The 15,851-nt window shown below is 38.8% G+C and overlaps 1 protein-coding gene and 1 pseudogene across 8 annotated transcripts in view; both read right to left on the bottom strand.

Annotated features, from left to right (window-relative positions):
* The window catches only part of ELF1 (E74 like ETS transcription factor 1), a 108,851-nt gene that overhangs the window by 33,029 nt on the left and 59,971 nt on the right, over positions 1-15,851 (bottom strand). The gene's annotated exons all lie outside the window — the stretch shown is intronic.
* LOC123598206 lies at positions 12,652-15,344 on the bottom strand (annotated as a pseudogene).

The following is a 15,851-nucleotide window of genomic DNA, read 5'->3' as shown; positions in this document are numbered from 1 at the left end:
TACAGGCCATTTGTTTTATAAACGTCTCCCCCATCCCAATTTGGATATGCATGGTATTTTCTCATGATTAGATCAACTTGCATTTTTGGCAAAAACACCAAAGAAGTAATGCTGTGTCCTCATTAAGAGGTCCAAAATATGTACATATTTGTCCTATTACTAGTGATACTAACTTTGATCACTTAGTTAAGATGGTATCTACCAGGTAACTAACTATAAAGTTACTATTTTTCCTTGCATAATTAGTAAGTATCTTATGGGAAGACAGCTCAAGACCATGTAAATATCCTGTTTCTTGAACATATTCCCATAAAATACTATCTTCTTCTGTTTTTTAATGTTTATTTATTTATTTTGAGAGAGAGAGCGTGCGCACACAAGCATGAACAGGGGAAGGGCAGAGACAGAATCTCAAACAGGCTCTGCACTCTCAGTGTGCAGAGCCCAATGTGGAGCTGGAACTCACAAACCAGGAGATCATGACCTGAGCTGAAGTCGGACGCTTAACCAACTGAGTCACTGAGGCGCCCCCAAGTATTATCTTTTAAAATGTAGGAAACTGAGGGTCGATGGGGGGTAGGAGGGAGGGGAGGGTGGGTGAAGGGTATTGAGGAGGGCACCTTTTGGGATGAGCACTGGGTGTTGTATGGAAACCAATTTGACAATAAATTTCAAAAAAAAATATTTAAAAATTTTTAAAAAATGTAGGAAAAAGTTCCTGCCAATATGTCATAATGTCAGGTGTTTTGTAATTTTCCTTGAGTAAATTTACTGTGTTGAAATTATTATTTATGATTTCATTATAACTTACCAGCCTCAATCTTTTAAAATTAACATGTTTGTAGCACTGCCCATGGAGGTTAAATGCTACTTCTATCGTAAGAATTTAACTTCTATCATAAACATCACAGGTGCTAACCTGTGAATTAAGGTGCTAACCTGATGAATTAAGACATCACAGGTGCTAACCATATTAACTGTGCTCTGAAATTTATGGCTAATAACCCTAAAACATATTTGGATCATTTTATTTCAAAATGTTTCTTCCTATTTCAAAAAAGAGGAAGTTAGAAGTAACTGGCTCTCTGTAAGTTTTAAAACACCAAGTAGGAGACTCAGACATTGTACCATAAAACCCAGACACATGAGAGAAAGTATATAAAATGGCCAAAGCATAGTCATTTGGCTTTCCCTTCCTCTTTTTTAAGAGGTGAATGCTGCACATTCAACCTAGCATGAACATTTGCTCATTGAAACATCTCTTCTCTCTTAAGAGCTCAAGTTAAGCTCCTAGTCTTCTAATGAGGCTGAGCCCATGAATGATTTAATTTTCACATGATTTCATTTTATGCTGCAGCAGCTTTCTGTACCAGGTAAGAACAGGGCTTATCACCTCCATCCATTGGCAGAGGAAGAATCAGATTAAGAAACTTACCCAAGGTCACCCACGAAGTCAGAGACAGAGACATGTCAAGGCAATTCACAGGAGCAGTCCTCACCCAAATGAAACCAAAGTTTTACTGCCTATTCAAAAAATACTTGGCTTCTGAAATTTGGGGTAGTGAGTGTTAAGCGCAACAGTAAAGCAAGGAAATTAGTTTCCTTTGAAGCAAAAGCTTAATTAAGAATGAAAAGGGACACATGGTTCTGTGATTTAGAAGGCAGCAACATGTGAAAAAGAAAGACTATGAACCATGAGAGCTCAGGCATTCTCCATCCGACTTTAAATTTTCCTCACTTTAAATGAAAGAGGAGCACTAGCTGATTCTAAGGGCACTTCCAGGTTTTGTTTTGTTAAGGCATGGATCCTAAAGTTAAGGAGCTGTGCTGTGTTTAACGTATGACTTTCAATATCATCTTTTGCAGGGCCTCTCCAATCTGAGTCTATTATGGACTTTGTCGTGGGCCACAGCCAGGTACTTCCCAGGATCCTTCCCAATTTAGCTACGCTGTCTTCCTCTAAGGTAGTTGAAAAGCATGGGCAATTCTTTTCTAGTCCCCTGAAATGGAGATGTATATTCAAAGTGTTCTTCTCTTATTTCCCCTGGGTGCTATTAACTCATATAGAACAAACTGACCAACTCCAAATGTCATGTAACAGGCCTGAATCTATATACACAAAATACACATAGGAACTCCCTCTCAGGTGACTGGGGAGAATCTCCCCCTTGATTACCACGTAATACACACTCCAGAAACTAGCTGCTGGTCTGAGCTCATGATAAATTCCTGCCTTTTACACTGCTTGACTAACAACTGACTCAAGTCTGAGTTACCAGGAACCTAAAAATTTTATGACTACACATTCGAAAATTCCTTATAGAGAAATGGTTCCCAACCTCTTAAATGAAGGTGTGGCAAAATTTCAAATGTTGAATTTTCCTAGATTTAAATTTTAAAAATGAATACAATACTGGGACTTGTATTAGGTTGCTAGGGTCTGTGGAATTACCACAGACCTGGTGGTACCATAGGACCACAGACAGAAATCTGTTGTCTCACAGCTCTGGAGGCTGGAAATTTGAAATCAAGGTGTTGGCAGGCTTATTTCTCCTGAGGTCTGTGAGGGACGGATCTGTACAGGCCTGTCTCCTTGGCTTACAGATGACTGTCTTCATGTTCACATGCTGTTCTCTCCTGTACGTGTCTGTGTCCAAATTCTCTCTTTTCGTAAGGACACTGATCATAGTGAATTAGGGGCCTACTCTACTCCAGTATAACTTCATCTTAACTAATTACATCTGTAACATCCCTGTTCCCAAATAAGGTCACATTCTGAGATATCAGGAGTTAGCATTTCAACACATGAATTTGGGGAGATGGGGTACAGAGACCAATTCAACACCTAACAGGACCCAATTTAATTTAGCTTTAAGTCTTATCACAGGACAGCTGGCTCCCTCTACCCTAAACAGCTTCTCTAGCTTATGGCAATTAAAATTATATATTCTTATATATATTCTAAATTGAGATTAGACATTATTCTTCAAGCTTATGTGCTGAAGACCACCAAACCTTATGCACCTCAGTTTTTCCCACATCACTTCAACCAGACCCTTTCCCAAGATTTATTTAAAGAAGAACCTCAGGGGCACCTGGGTGGCTCAGTCGGTTGAGCCTCCGACTTCGGCTCAGGTCATGATCTCAGTTTGTGGGTTCCAGCCCCGCATCAGGCTCTGTGCTGACTGCTTGCTCAGAGCCTGGAGCCTGCTTCAGATTCTGTGTCTCCTTCTCTCTCTGCCCCTCCACTGCTCACGCTTTGTCTCACTCTGTTTCTCAAAGATAAATAAATGTAAAAAAAAAAAAAAAAAAAGAACCTCAGGAAGGTCAGAGCTCTTCATAAAATGGCCACATTCCTAACAGTCAGCAATAAGCTCTGTTACCTCCTTTTAAGAAATTAAGGTGTCAACACTTTGTTGATGTCCTAACAAAAATATTATGTTTCATTTGGCTGCCTACTTAAAAAAAACCAAATCTCCAAGTATCCCTAAAACCTCTCTTTGTTTAAATAATTAATCATCTACTCTTCAGTCCCTTTAACTGAATCAGGGAACCTCAGTCAACTCTACCAGTGGATATCAACACTGATATTCACTGGGAAACACCTAAAAATATCAATACCTGACCCTACGTGGGAGCAAACAAATCAGAACGTCTGGGGATGTGACCAAGGCATGTTATTAAATTTCCTTGTGTGGTTCTAATGTGCATGCAGGGTTTAGAACACTGCTCTAAAGAATTACAAAATTCAAAACTGCATCCCCTAACCTGAGTCAACTTGATTTACGCCAATGTCTGACATACTAGTAATCCAAAACAACAAAGTTGTATTACTTTATTATGACATGTTTTGGCACTTGCAGACTGTTTTCCCATTTGTTTTTGTAACAGAACCAAAACAAATCACAAAATGATGGGTGGGAAGAGAGATGGAAGACTTCTTGGGATTATTACACTCTGTCAAAGATCAGAGTTTTCAAAGCCTCAGTTTCTATGAGCAAATTAAACTGCACTGATAAGCTTTCAACTGTTGTGTGACTTTATTGAGTGTCTTAACAACTCTGGAATGAAAAATACATACCAGTTTTCCTTTCTATTAATTTCAGGTAAATTAAACACATGTGTTGAAAGCGAAACTTCAACAAATTTTTTTAGCATCCATAATAAAAATCAAACCAACTTTTGGCAGGAAGGAGAGTTCCCCAAATTTCAACACTGTCCACTATGGACTTGCCATTTGTTGTGGCTGATGACATATGTGGCAATACCATCAAGTTGAAAAGAGGAGGGAAGTGACCAATCTGTAAACAGCAATGTTACTCTCACCAGGCTTGCTTTTCCCTCAATATACCACAACCCAAGGCCCTAGGAGGATATTTAAGAAAGTATGGACCATTATTCCAACCATATGAAGTAAAGCTAATTCAACAAGTCTTTGGATACAAAAAGACAAAAGAACTTTCAAATAACTTGTTTGTCAAGCTTCCCTGACAGCAGAGCTCAATCTGGTACGCGGTTGTTGTGAAACATCCTGCCCAGATCCTCTATGAAATAGCTTAAAATGAAACAGCTATCAAATGTTTTCCTGAAAGAAAAGCAAGTTAAAAACAGTCTTTCAAAACTTCCCCAACGTACATACTCGTTTTTAAGATAGGTGCAAAATGAGCACATTTTCAAGTAGTTTTTACTATCACTTTGCCTCAAAACAAGCCAAAACCAAGAGTGGGGTGGGCCTCACTCGAGCAGTAATCTTCAACAGCTTCTTCACTCGGAGGCCACTCCAATAAACACACAAACACAGTTCATTTGCCATGAAAACACATCTTTAAGACACACTCCTGTGCCTTCTCTTCAAACCAGAATGCTGCCCCAAAGCTTCATCCTATGAAGCCACAGCTTTGAAAGTATTTCCTTCACCTATGATTTAAAAAACCAAAACACAAAAACAAAAACCCAATACCTCAGTCTATCAGGACACAATCAGACAATATTTGCCATGCAGCAAATGCACTAGAAACACACCTGGTGAAAACAGGATGCAACAGTAAGTGCTCAAGCTCTAGAGTTAGAATGATCCTATTTAAGGCCAAACTGTACCATGCCCTGGGTGTTTGAACTCCATCAAAATTTTCAGCCTCTCTAGTTTTAGTTTTCGTGTGTATCAAAAATGAGAATAACTTCTAGAGTTGTTGTAAGAATTCAAGAACATGTAAATATATCATTTGTTATACTGCATGGCATAGAGTAACCGTTCAACAAAATAACTGGATGATTAAGTACTTCAATACTGGATTTAGATAGAAATAAACACTCTTAAAACTTGGCTAACTTAGGGGCGCCTGGGTGGCGCAGTCGGTTAAGCGTCCGACTTCAGCCAGGTCACGATCTCGCCGTCCGTGGGTTCGAGCCCCGCGTCAGGCTCTGGGCTGATGGCTCAGAGCCTGGAGCCTGTTTCCGATTCTGTGTCTCCCTCTCTCTCTGCCCCTCCCCCGTTCATGCTCTGTCTCTCTCTGTCCCAAAAATAAATAAACGTTGAAAAAAAAAAAACTTGGCTAACTTATATATGTATATCAAATCATCACATTGTACACTTAAAAATGTTATATATAAATTACATCTCAATAAAACTTGGGGGGAAAACTTGGCTTACTATAATCTTACATTAACAGGCATGGTTTTTTGTTTTTGTTTTATTTGAATAAGAATAGCCCTTTCAGGAAAGTAATGAATGCAACCAGAAAAGTAGTGAACACAACCATCTCATCTCAGCAACAACCATTTAAGCTTCAAGGTAAAGCAAAAGCTGAAACATACATGTTTACTTTGTGACAATTTATCAAACTATACATTTAACGATTTGTGCATATTTTTTGTTTATGTAACACTTCAATAAAAAGTCTAAAAAGCAGAGGTCAATCTGATAGAAGAAATAGAACTTTAAAATGTCTCCAGTTCTCTCTGACCATTACTTTGAGACAGAGGTAAGGCAGAGCATTTGCAGGGAGAGGAGACTTGAACCAGATCAAACAAACACTATGGCGATATTTTATTCCCTTTTATAAACCATAAAATTAAAGGAAACCTCTAGACATGGCACATCTAGATAGATATAATTAGGGTGAGTGGTGAACAAAATGAATTTAAATTAAAATTCCTTTAAACAAGTTCCCATGGTGCATTTAAAAAAAAAATTAATAGATTTTTGGGGTGCCTGGGCAGCTCAGTCAGTTAGCTATCCGACTTCAGCTCACGTCACGCATGATCTTACGGTTAGTGAGTTTGAGCTCTGCATCAGGCTCTGCACTGATGGCTCAGAGCCTGGACCCTGCTTCAGATTATGTGTTTCCCTGTCTCTCTCTCTCTGCCACTCCCCTGCTTGTACTCTCTTTCTCTCTCAACAATAAAAACTTAAATAAAAATAAAAAACTTAATAGATTTTTAAAAAGATGTATTTTGGGGAATAGAGTAATACATGAACACATTTGTATTCCAAGAGTTTAAAATATTGTCCCTTTTCCATATAGTTCCCCTCCCTAATAACTACCACTGTTACCAATACATTTTGAATGATTTTAGGAATTGATCTATTACACAAAACAAGCCAGAATTGTGCAATACATCTCCAAGGCTCAGCATAAAGTCCTGTGAAGGCTTCTTCACAGCCAAATTCTCTGCACACTTTAAAAACCCTGTCATTAAAACAGCTTCATTATCTGCAAATAAGAATACTTCTGTTGATTAACTCAAGCTCCCCATTACACGAGCTTATCCGTCTTTATTTTAAAAGAAAATGAAAAAGAGTTTTAGCAAACAGGCAGAAAAATTTATGTACCTATAGTACACACTGCCCAACACATTGGTCTAAATATAGTTTTCCTTACTAGAGTGTAGTACATGAATCTAGTGTTTAAAATTTTTAGTATGCAAATGTATTTGGGAGAATGTGAAAATTTTACTTATTTATAATCGCTATAAAAGAGGTTTTACTTAATATTCTTCCAGATTCTCTTTTTCCTTCAGGGTTCTTTTTTCTCTCTTAAGGTTAAGAGTTTGGCCTTTCTCAATCAAAAAGACTCAATTCCAATGCAGGCACTGTCACATTCTACAGTGGTGTTTCTGGGCAACATTCATTTCCTCATTCAACCTCTAGGAGATTTCTCTTTACAGGCGGTTTCCTTATTCATAAAATAAGGATAACAATAGTTGCCACACCATACAGGGTTATTATGCTGAGGATCGAAAGAAAATATGTGAGAGCACTCTCTGCTTTGTGAAGACTGTGTATCCCAGGCAGCTGTCCTAACTTGGGCTCGAATAATACTTTCTTCCTTTCTTCTAGAAATTCTAAAAGAAATTTTGTTCATTTTGTGTTGACCCATCCTCTAGAGAAAATATCCTGCACTAGTCAGAATGACTAAAAATAAAATAATTAGAAGAAAAAGCAAGAAGTAAAACATTTTTAAGTCAACTGCATCCAAGTGTGACACAACCAAAAACCAGTTGAAAAGTAGATCATTCAAAATAGACTCTTTGGAAGTTGAAGGAACAAAAACGTTATTTTTTAAAGAAAATCTAGAGAAACAGGTTTATTGATCTGGACTTTCTAGTCTGGAGAATCACTTGTCTTTCTTTTATAAATTATAGATACAGTGTTTTAGCTGATGCTCAGGAGTCTCATTTCAAAAAAATCTCAGATGGTGAGGTGCCTGGCTGGAGGCTCAGTTGGAAAAACAAGCGACTCTTGATCTCAGGGCTGTGATTTTGAACCCTATGTTGGGTGTAGAGATTACTTAAATAAATAAACTTAAAAAAATAAAAATAAAAATCTCAGATGGCTTTTTAGACACCACTGTGGACCCTACCTCCTCAAGTATGTAAAGAAAAGTGTGTGATTAATTATCAAGCCTCACAGAATAAAGGAACCTCACATGGAGATAATATTCCATCTTTTAGGAGTAACCTTTGGATAAACTTGTAAGAATTCTGTTTTTTTAACCAATATTATATAATTTAATAAGATCAATTAAAAAGGAAAAAATGCATATTGCCCACAGGATCCGGCAAATGTAAGAGACAATAAATATTAGCTATTATATTAAAATATGTATCCATTTTGGGATTAGCCTACTAATGTGTATGTGCACACATTCCTCCAGGTTTTGGTATCAGTGTTATGTTGACTTTGTAAAAATGACTTAGGAAACTTCTCTCTCTGAACTGAAACTATTTAAATGATTCATTAAAGTTTAAAATAACTTACCCATGAAACTCTTTGGGACTACCAGTTTTATGCATGTGGCAATTATTCCCTGGCAATTTCCTCAGGGCTTTTTTTTCATTGTTTCTAGTGCATTTTCATTTTAAACAAAACACCAAATATTCATTACTACCTTTCTAAAAACTTAGAAATACTTCAATGCACTAGCTCAAATGATACATCAAATCCCCATACAGTTCTGTGTTTTTTCTTTTTCAAATTTTTATTTAAATTCTAATTACTTAACATATAGTTTCATATTGGTTTCAGGAGAATTCAGTGATTCATCACAGGTGCCCTCCTTAATCGCCATCACCTATCCAGCCCATCCCCCACCCACCTGCCTCCATCAACCCTCAGTTTGTTCTCTATCATTAAGAGTCTCTTATGGTTTGTTTCTGTTTCCCCCCCCCCCACACACACACATGTTCATCTGTTTTGTTTCTTAAATTGTACATGCGTGAAATCATATTGTATTTGTCTTTCTCAGACTGACTTATTTCACTTAGCATCATACACTCTAGTTCCACCTATGTCATTGCAAATGGCAAGATTTCTTTTTTTCTGATGGTTGAGTAATATTCCATTGTGTTTCCATTGTATACACACACACACACACACACACACACACACACACACACACATCTTTAAGGACATTTGTTCTGCATTATGTCTTAACAGAAATATAAAGAAACCAAGTACTGTCAAAATTGGTGAGTCAATAAACAGCTAATAAGACCAATTACCCACTGATACTCTCAAACAATGTTATTAAATCAGAACTGGGATCCAGATATCTTTAGTAAATAGGCTACGTAATTTTGAACAGTGCCCTGAATGCCTTTGCAACTCTGCCCTAGGAATCTATTGTAAGATTCTAATATAGTTATTCTAGCTATCCAGTAATAAATGTGAGAGAATACAATAGGAAATGTAAAGAAATATTAACTCTGTCACAGAATCATTTGTGGGAATCAAAGTGTATATGAAATAGACACTGTAAACTATAAAGTGCTCCACAAAATGTTAGGAAATATTTTTACACTTCACTCAAGACTAGAGCAGGCAGTGTATTTCTGGCATGGAAATCAACTTGCAAAGCAGCAGCAGGGCACACAACTGAATATATAGGCTTCTGTCAGTCCCTTCACTTCCCAATGGCTCTCTTTCTTCAATATCCTAGGTTTTTATAGATTGTGGATTTTTTATAAACATCATGATGCAGATATTACACTGTAGCCAGTGGCTTGGTATAAGAGAAAAAATATTCAAATCTCTGGAAATTAACATAAGCAAAGCGCTTTCTTAATCTGATTAAAAAGAAACTCACTACAGTGCTATGTAAAAAGTTCTCTTCCAATCTGTCTTCGAGAGTTCAATAAAATGATCAATATAACAGAATAAAATTAAAATTAAGTGGTATTCCTAACGTGGTGGTGGTGGTGAAGCAGCTACTACGTTAAGTACTTTATATGGCTTATCCCTGTCAATCCCCACAGCACTATGCAGTTTTATTGACATCGGGCAACCAGCTAGGAAGAGGCAGAACTGAAACCTGAACCCAGACAATCTAACTCCGAAGTCCACAAGATTAACCATTAGGATAGACTCTAAGAGTACAGGATCCGATAAGTAGATTATGGTCTAACAAAAGTTTCATCTCAGTTAAAGCTTATATATATGTATGTATGTTTTATTTCTGTTGGCCCCAGCAGAGATGAGTGTTTCTGAAGAAGCTTAGCTTCTCTCTTGCACGGCACCATAAAAAATAGTGAGGTCTAAGTAAAATGGTCTTTTCTCCAGAATTCCCCTATTAGATAATGTTCAAAATTCCACTGTAAATCCCTATGGAGTTGATTTGGCTAACTCTAATCCCAGTTTAGGTCTTTTGTGACTATTGGCTGCCTTTAGTCTTTGCCCAGATTTTTCCTTTTCTCAGCCAGGATAAATTACAACTTACTTGGCCATGCATCTCGAAAAGTAAAATGGTCACTGAAAACAAACTTGGTTTTCCTATTAGAGTGCTCACTTTAAAAGTTCAATACATTGGTAGGTTAAGGGTATGTGGGGGGTGGGAGAAACGTAAATTTGGGGAAGTATGCTAAATTTTAACCAGGTTTAAATGTTTAGTTACAAGCCAACTAGATAATACCTTAGCGGTCACTATCAGATTGAGGTTTTAACCATGCAGATTCTACATAACTCAAAAAATTTAAAATCATAATTAAGGAGGCAATTCCTACTTCTAAAAGATGGGACTTTGACAAGAATCTTATATAAATATGTATGAATCATAGAATAAAATGAGGCAGACATTCCTGAATACAGACAGTTTAGCTACAAAGCCTTTTCCAGAATGGAAAAGTGACACTAGCCAATCCTAGGCAATAAAAGAAATTAGAGTCACTCCAAAAAAACTGAACAACTCCCGGTCAAACTATATTCAAAGAAACTTAACATGCTTTAATGTTAAAGGACAGTGCTCCCCCACAGAATTAATCTGCCAGATTTTTCAAATCCTGAGTGATAAATTTGTTGGCTTATTCTAGAACAAAGCCAGCAAAGAAAAAATAAGGGGGGAAAAAAAAGCTGAATGAATTTGTCTAAATGATATTCAAATTATAAAAATTGACTTCATTACCTAATTTATCCCAAACAATTAACAGAGTATGCAGTGGTACACACAAACTTTTAATACTTTTTTTTAATTTAATTCAGGTCATTCACAACAGCAACTGCCACATTTATTGACCACTAGGCTTTTGTTAAATACTTTACATAAACACTGAATACTCATAACCTTGGGAGGTAATTCTTTCATTTTTGGTGAAGGAAATCAAAGCTCAGAGAAATTTAAAAACTTGTCTGAAGTCACACGTCTAGTAAGTGGTGGCTCCTGGTTCCCAGGCTGATACTCTGCTACATGTCACAGATTCGTAATTGACAGGAATTACCAATCTGCAGAATTCAATATTATACTGAAGTTGCAGGCAGTTGATCTTAATGCACATAAACGAGTCACTTTTCAATAAATCATTTCCCAGGTAAATCTTCAATACCAAATTATTTCTGAATGTGCTCACGCGTTGGGGCAGGGGAGGGGAGAGGAAGTGCCAGTTACTTGAGCTTCCCTGTAGTTGCTTTCCTAAAGGTAAATCGCAGTTTTTCCTAAATACTCTTTGTTTTTTCCATACCAGAAAATAAAGTGGAATGAGAGAAGTGCAGAGTCAAATAAAACCATAAAAATATAACAAATCTTTAAACTGTCACCTAAAATATCACCTTTCAGGAGAGGAAAATTCTTTCCTCACACTCCAATCCCTACAACTCCAGGTAAATTCCCGAATCCCTCCTCACATGCTCAGTGCTCTTTTTCTCAATGTCTCAATAGGTGAGAACAGATGAAACAGGTAAGCTCACAAATGTATTACTAGTCATTACAACATAATTCTTCTTTCCAAAAAGATAGAACTGCCCTAATACTGAGAATTTTGGTTACTGTATCAAAAACAAAACAAAACAAAACCCAAAAATTTTGCCCATATTCTAACATCTTTAACATTCAGCATATCAGATTTATGAACATTATTTAAGGACATCACTTTGTTAAATTCACACTCTAACAAATCATTCATGACCGGTTTTCTTTTTACTTTAGTAAATCAAAGGACATTATCTTCATCATTATTCTCAAAATAATGTTGAAAGTGACTTTGGCTTAGGGGGCAAAAAAAAAGGCCAGTAACCCTATCTGTTCACATAATGACTTATCCTTCCCTTTATGTGTTACATGCTAAGTAAAACGAAAGGAGGCAAAATTTTCAAGATCATGTGGCTAAACTGAGCTACATCAAAGAGGTACTAATTTTCTTATTCACCCAGCAAGGCTGCTCTAGGTGACTGAGCACTTTCTGGGAGAAGGGAGATGGCCAATGCCACCCCCAACAAAAAACTGACCAACACGAACTTTAAAAAAAAAAAAAAAAAAAAAAAAGCATTTTTTTGAAAAATATACAGAATGGATAAGTACAAAGTGATATACCCAGACAATGGAATATTATTTAGCAATAAAAAGAATGAAGTACTGATACATGCTACAACATGGGTGAACCTTGGACACATTGTTTAAGTAAAAGAAGTTAGTCACAAGAGACCACATACTGCATGGTCTCTTGTGCATACCACATTCAATGTATACAAAATGTCCCACGACAGGCAAATCTATAGAGACAAAAAGTAGACTAGTGGCTGCCACAGTGTGGGAATCCGGGAGAATGGGACATGACTGCTAATGGGTACAGGTTTCTTTTGGGGATAACAAAAATGTTCCAATATTGACTATGGTGATGGATGCAAAACTCTATTTACATAGTAAAAATCGTTGAATTGCACAGTTTAAATAGGTGAATTGTACGGTATGTAAATTACATCTCAATAAAGCTGCCATTTTTTTTTTTTTTTTTAAAGGTAGTACTCAGGTCTATCAGGTCACAAAGACTATCAACCTCAATTACATTAACAGATTAACTAGAATACATAACATTTTCTTTTTGCAAATTTTCTTTCTAAATGCAAAGTATAATTCTTCCACATTTAAAACCACTTTTTAACTACTTGCATGCATTGGTGGCTGACATTATTCAAGGCACAAGCTGGGTGACAGTTCCCAGTTTTATCATTCCAAGTCAGTTGCTTCCCCTCTCTAAGCCTCAATTGACTCTTCTGGATAGTAGGAATTAAAGTACCTACTTCATAAGATTGTCAAATAGGATAATCCCTGTAAAGTACATAACACAATGCACAGGACAAAATGGTCAGTAAACACTAATTACTAAAGTTTATCACTGGATGTTTCTGGAACTCTTCTAGTCCATATCCTATCCTATGCGACGACCTCACCCATATTCATTTTTCACCTCTTTTAATTGGTCTCCTGCTCCCCAAAGGGTAACCTGCTTCTATTCTGCTGCCTCAACACCTCAGAACTTCAGTGTCATTGGTCTCAGACACCACTCTGCCATCCATAATCCTGCGTGTGGTGGTCTTCTGGACAATGTGCAAGGAGCTACTGCTGTCCAGGGTGTCACCGAGACTGAAATCCTCCCTGTCTTCCAGCAGGTGATGGTAGGCGGTGATCTCAGCCTCCAGCTTGACCTTGATACTCAGCAAGGCCTCATGCTCCTAGGTCTGGTGCTGCCCCTCTGTCCAGGTCTGTGACAGCTCTGACTCCCGGTGCAGCAGGACCCCACTGAGTTGCTCCATCTGCATCATGTAGTGGGCCTCCACCTCCCCCAGGCTATTCTCCAAGCTGGCCTTCAGGTTTCTCATCAAGTCCAGGTTGATCTCCAAGTACTCAGCTCTGGGAGGGTCATCTCAGCTGTTCCTATCTCAGTGGTCTATGAGGTGGCCACTGTGGGGCTCTCCTCAATCTGCTGGAACCAGTACTTGTCCAGCTCCTCTTGGTTCTTCTGAGCCAGCTTGTCATAGGGCTTGGATGCCTCCCATGATCTTGCTGAGGTCCTGAGATTTGGGGGCATCCGACTCCACGGTCAACCCAGAGTTGACACTTTGGTTTTTTGGACCCCTTACTTCCTCCTCATGGTTTCTTTTTCATGAGGAACAGCTCCTTGAGAGCCTTGATCTCTTACCTCCAGCTTCAGTCAAGTGACACGGCTGTCATCAATGATTCTGTGGAGCTCAGGGAGAGCATTCTCCACAGAATGGCACATGGCCAGCTCCATCTCATATGGACTCTGAAGTCGCCAGCAACAAGATGGGCACTGTCAATATGCAGAATGATGCAGGCACTGTCCATAGATTTTGCAAAGATCTGCGCCCTCAGCAAAATGCTGTTAAAAGTATTGCCCCCAGTCTCTGACCTGGGGTCCCTTCCTCTCCAGGTGTTCCCAGATTTTGAACTCCAATCACTGATTATCAGCCTTGAGGCTCCTCACCTCCTCCAGGCAGGAGGCCAGGTGGTCACTCAGGTCTTGCATGGTCTCCTTCTTCCTGAGGATGCCCCCTATGCCTGCCAGACCCCTAGCCATCCTGGTGGCCAGGCCTGGGCCCCCCACCACCCTATTAGCTGGTGGAGCAGAACACAGAGATCTGAGAGGCTGAGCCCCTGGTGCCTGCATAGACTCTGGCATCCGCAATGCTGACTGGCAGGACCAAGTGGTTGGGCGACAGCATGGAGCCCTGGGACCAATAGTTGGAGGAGAAGTCGGAGTGGGTGGTGAAGTTCATGCTATTTGAGAAGGAACATGAGAGGCCAGGACTCAGGCTCGGGCCACTCATCCATATTCATTTTAAAGACCTTGTCATGGGGCCTGATGAAATCACTGGGGGGACAGTTAAGGGAAAATTGCGAAAGAGAGTAATAATAATCTCCTACTGCCCTCACCTACTTCTCCTTCATAATAACCATCAGCTTCCTAATAGTTGGCAGGGAGATAAGCCTGGTCAAACACTAGATCATAGGAAGGTTTGTCCCTTCACATAACCTGAAGAGTGCCTCAGGGTGATTCAAAGTCAGACTTTCCAAAATGTAAGCAGACTTATACTATGGGCTCTGTGGCAGAACTCCTTTGATGAGGGTTCCAAATGTACACAAAAGAAACAAGCAACCTCTGGTGTTAGTTGTACAGAAGGTTAAGCTTTTAATGGGTCTGATAAGTCTGATCTGCCAAGACTACAAAAGAAGGCCACAAGAACAGGTAGATTCATCTATATAACCTGGAATTACATGTAAATAAAATTCCTTATGTCCATGTACAGGTTAGTTATCACCATCCCAACTTCTTGTCCTCCTGGTGCTGGTGCTGAATAAGTTACACATAGAACACTTCAACTCATCCCTTCTATTTTAATTTTAAGGTACACTTAATCCCTGACCTAACAGAATTTTTCCTAACACAATTCCTTAAAAATGGCCCGTTGGTGTGATCTATATTCTCTACAAAATACAACCTCATTCTCAAGATACAACCATGTCAATGGGGCGCCTAGGTAGCTCAGTAGGTTACGCATCTAACTTTAGCTCAAGTCATGATCTCACAGTTCATGAGCTGGGCCTCTAACTCTGGGCTCTGTGCTGACAGCTCAGAGCCTAGAGCCTGGAGCCTGCTTTGGATTCTGTGTCTCCCTCTCTGCCGCTCCCCTGTCCATGCTGTGTCTCTTTCAAAAATGAATAAACATTAAAAAAATGGGGGGAGGGAGTTGGAGGGACTGCCTGGGTGGCTCAGTCGGTTAAGCGTCTGACTTAGTTTCAGGTCATGATCTCACGGTTTGGGAGTTCGAGCCCCACATCAGGCTCTGTGCTGACAGCTTAGAGCCTGGAGTCTGCTTCTGATTCTCTGTCTCCCTCTCTCTCTCTCTACCCCTCCCCCGCTCACACTCTGTTTCTGTCTCAAAAATAAACATTTAAAAAAAAACTAAAAAAATTTTTTTAAGTAAATTTAAAAAGATACATGTCAAAAACTCCCTTTGTAACTTGAAGGAGTCTCCTGAGAAACAGAAAAATCTATATGGGGGCAACTGAGTGGCTTAGTCGGTTGAGTGTCTGACTCCTGATTTGGGCTCAGGTAATGATCCC

The sequence above is a fragment of the Leopardus geoffroyi genome, chromosome A1 (genome assembly GCF_018350155.1).
Source record: "Leopardus geoffroyi isolate Oge1 chromosome A1, O.geoffroyi_Oge1_pat1.0, whole genome shotgun sequence".
Classification (NCBI taxonomy): Eukaryota; Metazoa; Chordata; class Mammalia; order Carnivora; family Felidae; genus Leopardus; species Leopardus geoffroyi.
Note: the sequence above shows the minus strand (reverse complement) of the source record. Positions and strands in the feature narration are given on the sequence as shown.